The following is a 10,266-nucleotide window of genomic DNA, read 5'->3' as shown; positions in this document are numbered from 1 at the left end:
TTTTAATACACATGGTTCGGGAGATATGACATGATAAACAATTAGCCGCGCGAAAACGAAACTGAAAAGCGCAATTCTCAAGAGATACATGTGAAATACGTCTACGAAATGTGTGAAACATGTTAAATTTATGAGAGGTGTGGGAACACTGGTGAAGCCAAGGGTAACTACTGGGTGGGGAGGACGAGATGGAGATACATAGAGCGGGAAAGCGGAGATGGACTAACATAAAAGGGGTGAGGAAGATTAGGATTTAACGTCCCGTCGACATCGAAGTCATTAGAGACGGAGCAGAAGCTCGGTCTGAGTCACGGATGGGGAAAGGATCCGGCCGTCCTGACAAAGCAACCACCCCGGCATATTTGCTGGAGCGATTGGCGTAAATCACGGAAAACCTAAAGCTGGATGCTCTTAAGAGGATTTGAACCGTCGTCCTCCCGAATGTGAGTACAGTGTGCTAACCCTTGCGCCACTTCGATCAGTGGGACTAATAGACGATTGGAGTAAATACATGCCAAGGCACGCCGGGCACACAGCTAGTGTTATAAATAAAAACACAGCACCACTCATGTATACCACAAATGAATTCCTTATGAACCTATAGTATTTTAGTAAGCACCTATATTTTTTTCGTGTTTCTGTTTTCCGACTGTTCCTTTTGTGATGTTATACAACTATTAACTGACTTGTGAAGAATGACGTCCTTTACTAGAAAGCAACAGTCACGAGCTATGACAATGTACTCCATACTAGTTGAAAGTGGAGTGAGTGTATTACGTAACTTTCGTGTTTTACCGTAAGTTTAAAGATCTGTATGAAAAGCATCCGGGGCGAAATTACAGATGCATCACAGGGTCGTTAACATATTTGCGGTTAACCAACTAATAGCTGCAAGGTGTTCAGATCCATATGCGACCATCGATCGCTAATGTGGTTACAGTACTTACCCGGTTCATCTCTTGTCTCAAAACATTGGACTTAACTTATTACAAACTGTGGCAGACAAATCACATAATGATTTATTCAACATGTGCATGACCTATTTCCTGTCTCATACCTGTAAAAGGGAAACAGTTATTTTATCCATGCTGGACCTTATTGAATTCTGTGTCTGTTTTTCACTTAAAGATTGCTGAGAGAGACCACAACGCGCTATAAATGCTTCTGCTTTTAAACGGAAATAGTACCCTTTCTCTGAAGTTTTCGATGCAGACAAACCATCTCCCATTTTATGCTAGTTTGCTCAACAATAATGAAGCTCTAATACTGCGAGAATCGTAGACTAGTTTTTGACACACGACAAACTGACATTTACCCACGGTCCCAAAATATTTTGAGCAAAATATCAAAACAATGCGACATCAATATTTATCTGAAATGCCGGCCGCGGTGGTCTAGCGGTTCTAGGCGCTCAGTCCGGAACCGCACGACTGCTACGGTCGCAGGTTCGAATCCTGCCTCGGGCATGGATGTGTGTGATGTCCTTAGGTTAGTTAGGTTTAATTCGTTCTAAGTTCTAGGCGACTGATGACCTCAGATGTTAAGTCGCATAGTGCTCAGAGCCATTTGAACCATTTTTTTTATCTGAAATGTGCCGTAAAAGAAGCACTACAAACAGAAGAAAAATCAAAGTAAATAAGTTTGACTTTCTGATCATTAGATCAAAACAGATCTGCCAGCCTGTATGAACACTTTAAAATCTCCATCCTAACAGCTTTCGTATGAGCCGAGGAAACATAAATTTGTGTAATATTTGCTCTTCTGTAATTAACATAGGAGTGTTCCGTTTAGCTCTCTGCCAAAATGCGAACCCCTCTCACTTAAAATGTACCCGTCAAATGATGTAATCGTCAATAATCATAGCGCAGAGATTTATTCACGGAGTACCCATACGTGAGAGAAAACAATAGTAACCAGCTTGTCCTAACGTTAGCCTAAGTTTCTTTTTCAGCATAAGTCTTTCACTCTACCGTTGATGTATTCTTTCTCTGTATGGCTATAAATACACGTTTAAAGATATTGTCTGGAGGTGAATCAGTTGTAACAAACGCCTCTTGGTAATATTTGACACAACTATGAGGGGTGTTCAGTAAATAATGCACCACATTTCATGTTCTAGGCCAGTTTTGGCATAAAAAATTGTAATTTTGTTGGCGAAGTCTTAAAACATTTCCACATCATCGCATACATTTCTAGTAATTTCGTGCAGACGGCAGCTGAGTGGTAGCTGAGTGGAGAGTTGGCCTTTGGCTGTGCTGCGGTGAGGACGCGCTGTTTGTGTTCCTGCCGCGGAGCGAGCGCTTGTGTTGTTTACATCGTACTCGGCCGTTTCGCGCGTGCCGTACTCAGCATATAGATCACCATGGCGCACCAATACAGAAAATCGACGCTCAAATTTACATTCCGCAACGAATTTGCACGGCCCAAAGCACTCGAAGTCGAACGATTTCTACGAGAAGAAGTTAAAATCCCGGCGACCGACATTCTCGGTATTCACTTGTCCATTGTGAGTAGTATCGTATATGTCAAGATCATCAACGACGCAACATGTGAACGGATCCTTCGGGACACGAAACAGGGCCTCCGTTTCTGCCATGCTGATGGCAATGTGGGGACTGTACACGTCGATTATTCTGGCATGGGACTTCGCACGATCAGAATTTTCAAACTTCCTTTCGAATTACCGGCGGAGGACGTCGTGACAGCGCTGCGCCCCTACGGCACGGTCCATGATCATATTGCGGAAAAATGGACGCAATTCCAGACATATCCTGTGCTGAATGGAGTCCGCCAGGTCCGAATAGAACTTAAAAGACATGTACCTTCACATCTGACTATCGGTGGCTGCCGTGCCATCGTCATCTACGATGGGCAACCAAAGACCTGCTCTGGTTGTGGGAAGGAGGGACACCTTAGATCTGAATGTCTCTAACGTCGAATCACGCAACTGCCGCCGGCTGACGCAGACGCGCCATCGCAGCCGACGCTGCTTCCCGTGACTTATGCAGCAGCCCTCACGACAGCTACCACTTCACCACGACAGCCGACATCCACTGTTGGGTCGCGGCTCCATCCTCCAATACAGGACGATGACGACACACCCGTTCCACAAGCTACGGATTCAATTCCGATGCCGCCGCCCCCGTCGACGGATAACAACATACATGACGATAGCATGGCCGTAGACTCGCTTATTGTGCCTACAGCTGCCTTTGTGCCGGAACGTCGGGAATCTTTGCCGTCGTCTGACACAGAAGGACACTCCAGGAAGCAACGCTCCCCGAAGCGACGGAAGCGGAGGCGTAGAGCAACTTCCGAACGGGATGCGACGCAGCCTCCAGAGGACGAAGACTCCACCTTTAATGACGACGCTACCACAGAGGCAGCCGCCATTTGCTGCAGTGTGGCACCACCGAACGGAACTGAGGACAAACCACATATACCTACAGTGGCAACATCGGATGCCGATATGCAGGACAGATGCTGCACACCACCTTCTGGAGTGCAAGCACCCATGCCGAGTCCTGAGGACGCTAGGGAAGCAGATCTTGCATTTAGTTCCCCGACGTGGGCGGATGACCGCGACGACGACGGAACCATGCAAGTTACGCCAACAGGGCTCACGCCATTGGCGCCGGCTCTCTAGAAAGGACGGCAGGTGAGGTTTGTGGGGATGCGGAGGTGTCAATAGAGTCAGAAGCGCCATAGGCAATTGCAGTCTTAATGGATAACTTAACACATGCGGTTCGGCAACAAGCATATCGTATCGCCACGCTTAACCTCAACACGATACGAACGGCAGTGAAGATCCAGTTGCTGCGTGAGATGCTTCGTTCTTCGGATGTTGACATTGCCCTGTTGCAAGAAGTGTATATAGCGGCCCTCCCCGTTTTCTACGGTTACGTGACACATATGTCACCGGCGGACCGGAATGGCAGCGGTACGGCAATACTAGTGCGCGACGGAATAGCCATCGAAGAAGTGACTTACCTTCCGTCAGGAAGGGGGCTGGCGATCACAGCACTGGGCACACGCATCATTAACATCTACGCTCCATCAGGTACTGACCAACGCCGCGAACGATCGCTGTTCTACTCGGAGGATATCGCCCCCCTCTTCATCAGCCGCTACGATCAATATATCTTCGGCGGCGACTTTAACTGTGTGCTCCACCCCAAAGACCAAGTCCCACACTTCTCGACTTGTCAAGAACTTCGGCTCCTGGTTCGTGATCTGCTTCTCACTGACACGTGGGAGACAGTGCACGGTGACCGTCCCGGGCCGACATACCTTACTAGTCACTCGGCCAGTCGCCTAGACCGCATTTATGTCTCACGAGCTCTAGCGCCGGGAGTATTGGACGCCGAACGTTGGCCGCTTGCCTTCTCCGATCATAGCGCTTTTATATGCACACTCACTCTACAACAGCAGCGAATATGGCGCAGCCGAGGACCCTGGAAGCTGAATGTGGCACATCTTCAAGACCCGGAATGCCGTCGAATTATCGCCAACACATGGCTGGATTGCGAACGTCGTCTTCCCCGATATCCTTCGACTCTAGCTTGGTGGGTGGACTGTGCAAAACCAGCGTTTCGGCATGTGCTAACTCAATTCGGTAAAGATATCGCAGCTTGGCATCGTCACACATTGGACTTTTATTACACGATGCTTCGCGAACTCGACGGCCAACCACCATCCCCAAACCGACAAATGGAAAGCCGCCGAATTAAAGGTCAAATATTGTCTCTTACGAGGAAACGTTTGGAGGGGGTCGTCGTGCGATCGCGACGTCACGACCGAGCGGAAGGTGAAAACCCGTCTATGCATCACATCGTGCTCGACAGCCGCCGACGCCGACAGCAGCTGATCACGGACCTCGTATTGCCAGGTGGTAGGGTCGTACTGACTCAGGCCGCGGTTACAGAAGCCTTTGCAGATCACTATCGCCAGTTTTACGACGAGGTGAATACAGCGGAAGAGGAAGCGGACGATCACGACATACTGCAGCACGTGTCGCAAACCCTCGACAATGCAGCAGCGGCGACGCTGTTAGGTGGAATTACACGGGACGACATCGAGGACGCGCTTAACAAGGGAGCACTCGACAAATCTCCCGGGCCAGACGGACTGCCGCTCGAGTTTTATCGGACTTTCCGCGATCTAATGATGCCCCGATGGATCAGCATGTACCAAGAACTGATGACCTCCGGTTCCCACGTGCCACCTGCATTCGTGGAAGGTCTCCTTATACCGATACACAAGCCTTCCAGAGGTCGGACGGTCGAGGGCTATAGGCCCATTACAATGCTCAACTCGGACTATAAAATCTTCGCCCGACTACTCGCCAGCCGCATAAAGCAGGTTCTGCCCCTACTCCTCTCAATGGAGCAAACGACACAGGGCGGAGTGACCAACATGCAAACAGCAACCAGCGAATGCAGGGATTTAATAGCCACCGCCACATGCTGTCGCCTTCGAGCTGCTCTGATCTCCATTGATTTCGACCACGCCTTCGACAGAGTTCATCACAAGTTCCTTCTGTCCGTTATGACCCGCATGGGCTTCCCGCCTGACTTTCTCGACATCTTTCAGCGCCTTTTCCGTGGAGCAGCATCCCGTGTACTGGTGAATGGACGGATTGCGGGTCCCTTTCCGATCCGACGGTCAGTTCGCCAAGGATGCCCACTCTCCATGATCCTTTACGCGATCGCACTCGAACCACTTGTCGGAGGGTTGAAAAACAGGCTCTCGGGAATGTCATTGAGGGATCACACCTTTCACTGCAGGATATATGCCGATGACCTTCTATTACTTGTCCGATCTGGTGACGAGGTACGATCGGTGATTCAATGGATCAATCGCTATGGATTGGCAGCGGGCAGCCTCATGAATGTGGCCAAATCGGCAGCGATGCCGATTGGGAGAGGTCTACAGGAGGACGCGTTAGCCCCACTCCCACTAGTTAACAATATCCGGTTCTTGGGCATAACATTTACACAGGATGTGCGCCGCACGGCTGCAATGAACTATGCTCGATTACTACAGGCCATACGCACAGAAGTTCGCCGGAACTTACTTCGGCGGATGGACCTCCTACAGCGTGTGGAATACCTCAACCTTCACGTGGCGACTAAGATGATCCACATGGCCCAGGTCCTACCGATATCGACAGCGATGGCACACAGATTGCAAGCAGCGTTTGGATATTACCTTACCGCCGGACACCTATTCAAAGTCCGCTACGAAACACTCACCCTCCCTCCGCGTGATGGCGGACTGGGACTTATAAATGTACGAGCAAGATCTACAGCGTTATACTTGTGCACAATGATGAAATTGTGGACCCACAAAGATGCTTCCCTTACGGGACGTCTGTTAGAGGAATTGCTGCCGGCGTCTCTTCTGCCACCTGTCACGGTTGCGCACATTACACCTTCACTCTCGCACCTCTCGGCATTTATTCTTGAATATAGTTACGTGCACCCAGACCTTCCCAACACTCGCACTCCCAAGGCGAGAGACGTTTACAGACTGCTGCTAAGGTCCATACCTCGGAATGTGATTGAGAGGAAGAGCCCTACGACCCTATGGCCGGCAGTGTGGAGAGCGGTCCAGAAGCCGTTCCTCCCCACGCGGGTACGAGCCGCGTGGTACCAGGTGGTGAACGGGAAGGTTGTAACACGACAACGGCTGCACGCTATTGGGATGACGGATTCCCCCCTTTGCCCACGTTGCCACCTCGTGGATACTGACGAACACCGTTTAACATGTGGATCGGCGTTAGAGGTATGGCTGCTAGTGCAGAAGATCCTCACCTGCTACCTACGTATCGCGCCTCGCACAATTGCGCCACGGCTCCTCCTTTGTCCAGAGGATACTTATTTCCCACCTGCGAAGACTCACGCTCTCACATGGTTTAAAGGCATGTCCATATACTACCTCTTTCGCGATGATGAGAAGATGGTGCTTGATTACTGGCAATTTCTCCAGGACAGTCATAGCACACTTGAGTGTACACCCCGATACCGACAGCTATTTGCGAACTATTTGCGCAGTGTCTTCGACAACCCCCCTCACAGTTGGGGAGTACCGGGCAGAGGATGACCGCCGACATGGGGCTCCACACGCTGCGAAATGTTGTAACAATTTGGAACATGGAATCTGTACGCCGAGGGGCCATGCACATGGAATGGCGTGCGGGATTTGGTTACCTTTTTCTTTCGTTATTATCTATCATCACACTATTAGTTTCAATTTCTTTTCATAGTTTAGAAGGAACTCTTGTTCTGTTGTTGCTACGGCTGTAATTTTCTAATTTTGTTTGTTGTACCTGAAAGACGCCTTTTGTCCATGTATATATATATATGACTTTTATCCATTGTGGATGTGGAGCACTGCGACTGTGGTGTGAACAGGTTTTCAGAAATTACTGCAACCAGTCGCCTTTTATGTAGATGTATTTTATTTAACCATGACCGGTTTCGAGCTGCCTAGCAACTCATCATCAGATGGTGTATACATTTAGTGCTTTTTTGTACCCATTGTGTGGGTGGTTGAGTATCTGTGGCTAGACAGAAACGAGAACAAATAATCGCTACATGTGGTACAGTAACACGAAATATTTACAGCATAATTTATGTTTAACGTATAAGAGCAAATAATCACTACATGTGGTACAGTTACATGAAATATTTACAGTTTAATTTACGTTTTGAGGTGTTTCATGGTTAAATAAAATACATCTACATAAAAGGCGACTGGTTGCAGTAATTTCTGAAAACCTATATATATATATATATATATATATATATATATATATATATATATATATATATATATAAAGGTTGGCAGCGGAAAAAAAACAAGTTGGTAGAGCACTTACCAAAAAAAATACAAAATAAAAAAAAAGGTGTTTAGGGCTCGGATTCTTACACCAGAGGTCTCGTGTTCGATTCCTCCTCTAGCACTTTTTTTTCATCTGTTTCATTTTCTTTGGTTATTCCACCAATTATTTAGAAAGTTAAAAAAAAACAAAAAAATAAAAAAAAATGGTCAGCGTGACAGAATGTCAATCCTAAGGGCCCGTGTTCGATTCCCGGCTGGGTCAGAGATAAAAAAAAAAGGGTAGCGTCTAAAAAAAAACGGTTAAGGTGCTGGGCTGCCTAGTGAAAGGATATGAGTTCAAACCTTGTGTGGTGCTTCATATTTTCTTTATTTAAAAACAATATTGGAGTAAAAAAAAAAGTGGTCAGCGCGACAGAATGTCAATCCTAAGGGCCCGGGTTCGATTCCGGGCTGGGTCGGAGATTTTCTCCGCTCAGATACTGGGTGTTGTGTTATCCTAATCATCATCAATTCATCCCCATCGACGCGCAAGTCACCGAAAAGAGGGTAAAGAGGAAACAAGTGTTCGCCTATGTCGAATCGAAAGACTTGCAACCGGCGAACGGTCTATCCGGCAGGAGGCCCTAGTCACACGACATTTATTTATTTAGCACTTTAACCAGTCTTCAAAATGGTATCTGAGATAGAGGCGCGTTCTAAACAGAGAGCAGTTATTGAATTTTCTTTGAACGAAGACCATACCATCACAAATACTCAAAGGTATTTACAGAATGGGCAGTGGTAAAAGCACGGTAAGCCGCTGAGCAAATGCCTGTTGGCAATAGAATAGAGAGAAGGAAATCAATCTGATCTCCGATGTTGCGACATACGGATGTTGCAACGTATGGACAATTCTTATTCGAGGTGGTCGACGAATAACAGTCAAGCAACTCAATGTTCAATATGACGCTTCTGTTGGTAGTGATGACTTACTTGTCCATCAGTTGGGGTGTAAAAAGGTTTCTGAGTCTGCATCCCTCGAACTCTAACTGAAGAGCGTAAAGAGGAAACAAATGTTCGCCTGTGTCGGACTGCTTGCTCGTTCTAATGGTGATGGTGACGATCTTGTCAAACTGTGTCACATGCAATGAAACATGTAGTGAACACATCGAATCTGAAACAAAACAGCAATCCATGATGTGGGATCACAACTTCTCCTTCGAAGAACAAGTTCAGAACAGTACGCTCAGCTGGTAAAGTCGTGGCTACTGTCTTCTGGGACTCTGAAGGCGGACTATTCCTTTCGATAGCCTCCCTCATGGTGAAACGCACAAATCCCAATTCTATTGCGACACTCTTAGGAAGCTGAAGAAACGATTACGTGTGTTCATGACCGAAAAAACACGAACTCACTTCTCCTTCTGCACGACAAGGCAAGCTCACATACAAGTCTGCGCACACGAAAGGGGATCACAAAATTTTGGTAGGCTGCTCTTTCTCATCCGCCTTACAACCCGGATCGCGCACCTTCTAACTCGCAGTTCTTTGGGCCACTGAACTCCACGGGCAACACTACAGCAATGACCGAGAAGTTATTGATGCAGCAAGAATTTGGTTGAGAGGCAGACCAGTAGATTGGTACCGTGATGGCATATAGACTCTCGCAGTAGGATGGCGTAACTCCCGCACAGGCTATGAAGGCCCAAAGGCACCGACTGGCCGCCGTGTCATCCTCAGCCCACAGGCGTCACTGGGTGCGAATATGGCGGGGCATGTATGTGGTCAGCACACCACTCTCCTGGCCTTGTGTCAGCTTCCGAGACCGGAGCCGCTACTTCTCAGTCAAGTAGCTCCTCAGTTTGCCTCACAACGGCTGAGTGCACACTGCTTGCCAACAGCGCTCGGCAGACCGGATGGTCACCCATCCAAGTTCTAACCCAGCCCGACATCGCTTAACTTCGGTGATATGACGGGAACCGGTGTTACCATTGCGGCAAGGCCGTTGGCTCAGGATGGCGTAAGGCTATAGAAATTACATCCAAAACTAGGGTTTTAAAGCCAGAGATTTGGGGAATAATACGTTGTGTGTTTGAGAGAAAAAAGTGTGTTGCACTAATGACTCAACGACCCTTGTAGTTTTACTTCCACGAGAGCTACATTTGCCCACTGGCAGCTGGTGGGGACAGCGGTGCAGAACCGAGTAAGTCTATTTCTATAAACAGAATCTCCTTATTACAAACTTACTGTGGCCTGGAGTAGAGTCACTTCATTTGCAGAGGTACCATGTGTTCTGTACGCTTGTATGTTTACGGTTAGCGCGTCTTGTCCGTAATACCGCCTCAGCTGCTTCATCGTTTACGTTAGTGACGGTGTAGCTCATTAGTATTTCGCTAAATGCTGCTTCCTACCATGGTCTCAGATAAGAAATTTCTTACCTTCAGA

The 10,266-nt window shown here is 47.8% G+C and overlaps 1 pseudogene; it reads right to left on the bottom strand.

Annotated features, from left to right (window-relative positions):
- Nucleotides 1-9,713: 9,713 nt before the first annotated feature.
- On the bottom strand, nucleotides 9,714-9,831 carry LOC126211521 (5S ribosomal RNA; annotated as a pseudogene).
- Nucleotides 9,832-10,266: the final 435 nt, after the last annotated feature.

This window comes from Schistocerca nitens, chromosome 1 (assembly GCF_023898315.1).
Source record: "Schistocerca nitens isolate TAMUIC-IGC-003100 chromosome 1, iqSchNite1.1, whole genome shotgun sequence".
Classification (NCBI taxonomy): domain Eukaryota; kingdom Metazoa; phylum Arthropoda; class Insecta; order Orthoptera; family Acrididae; genus Schistocerca; species Schistocerca nitens.
Note: the sequence above shows the minus strand (reverse complement) of the source record. Positions and strands in the feature narration are given on the sequence as shown.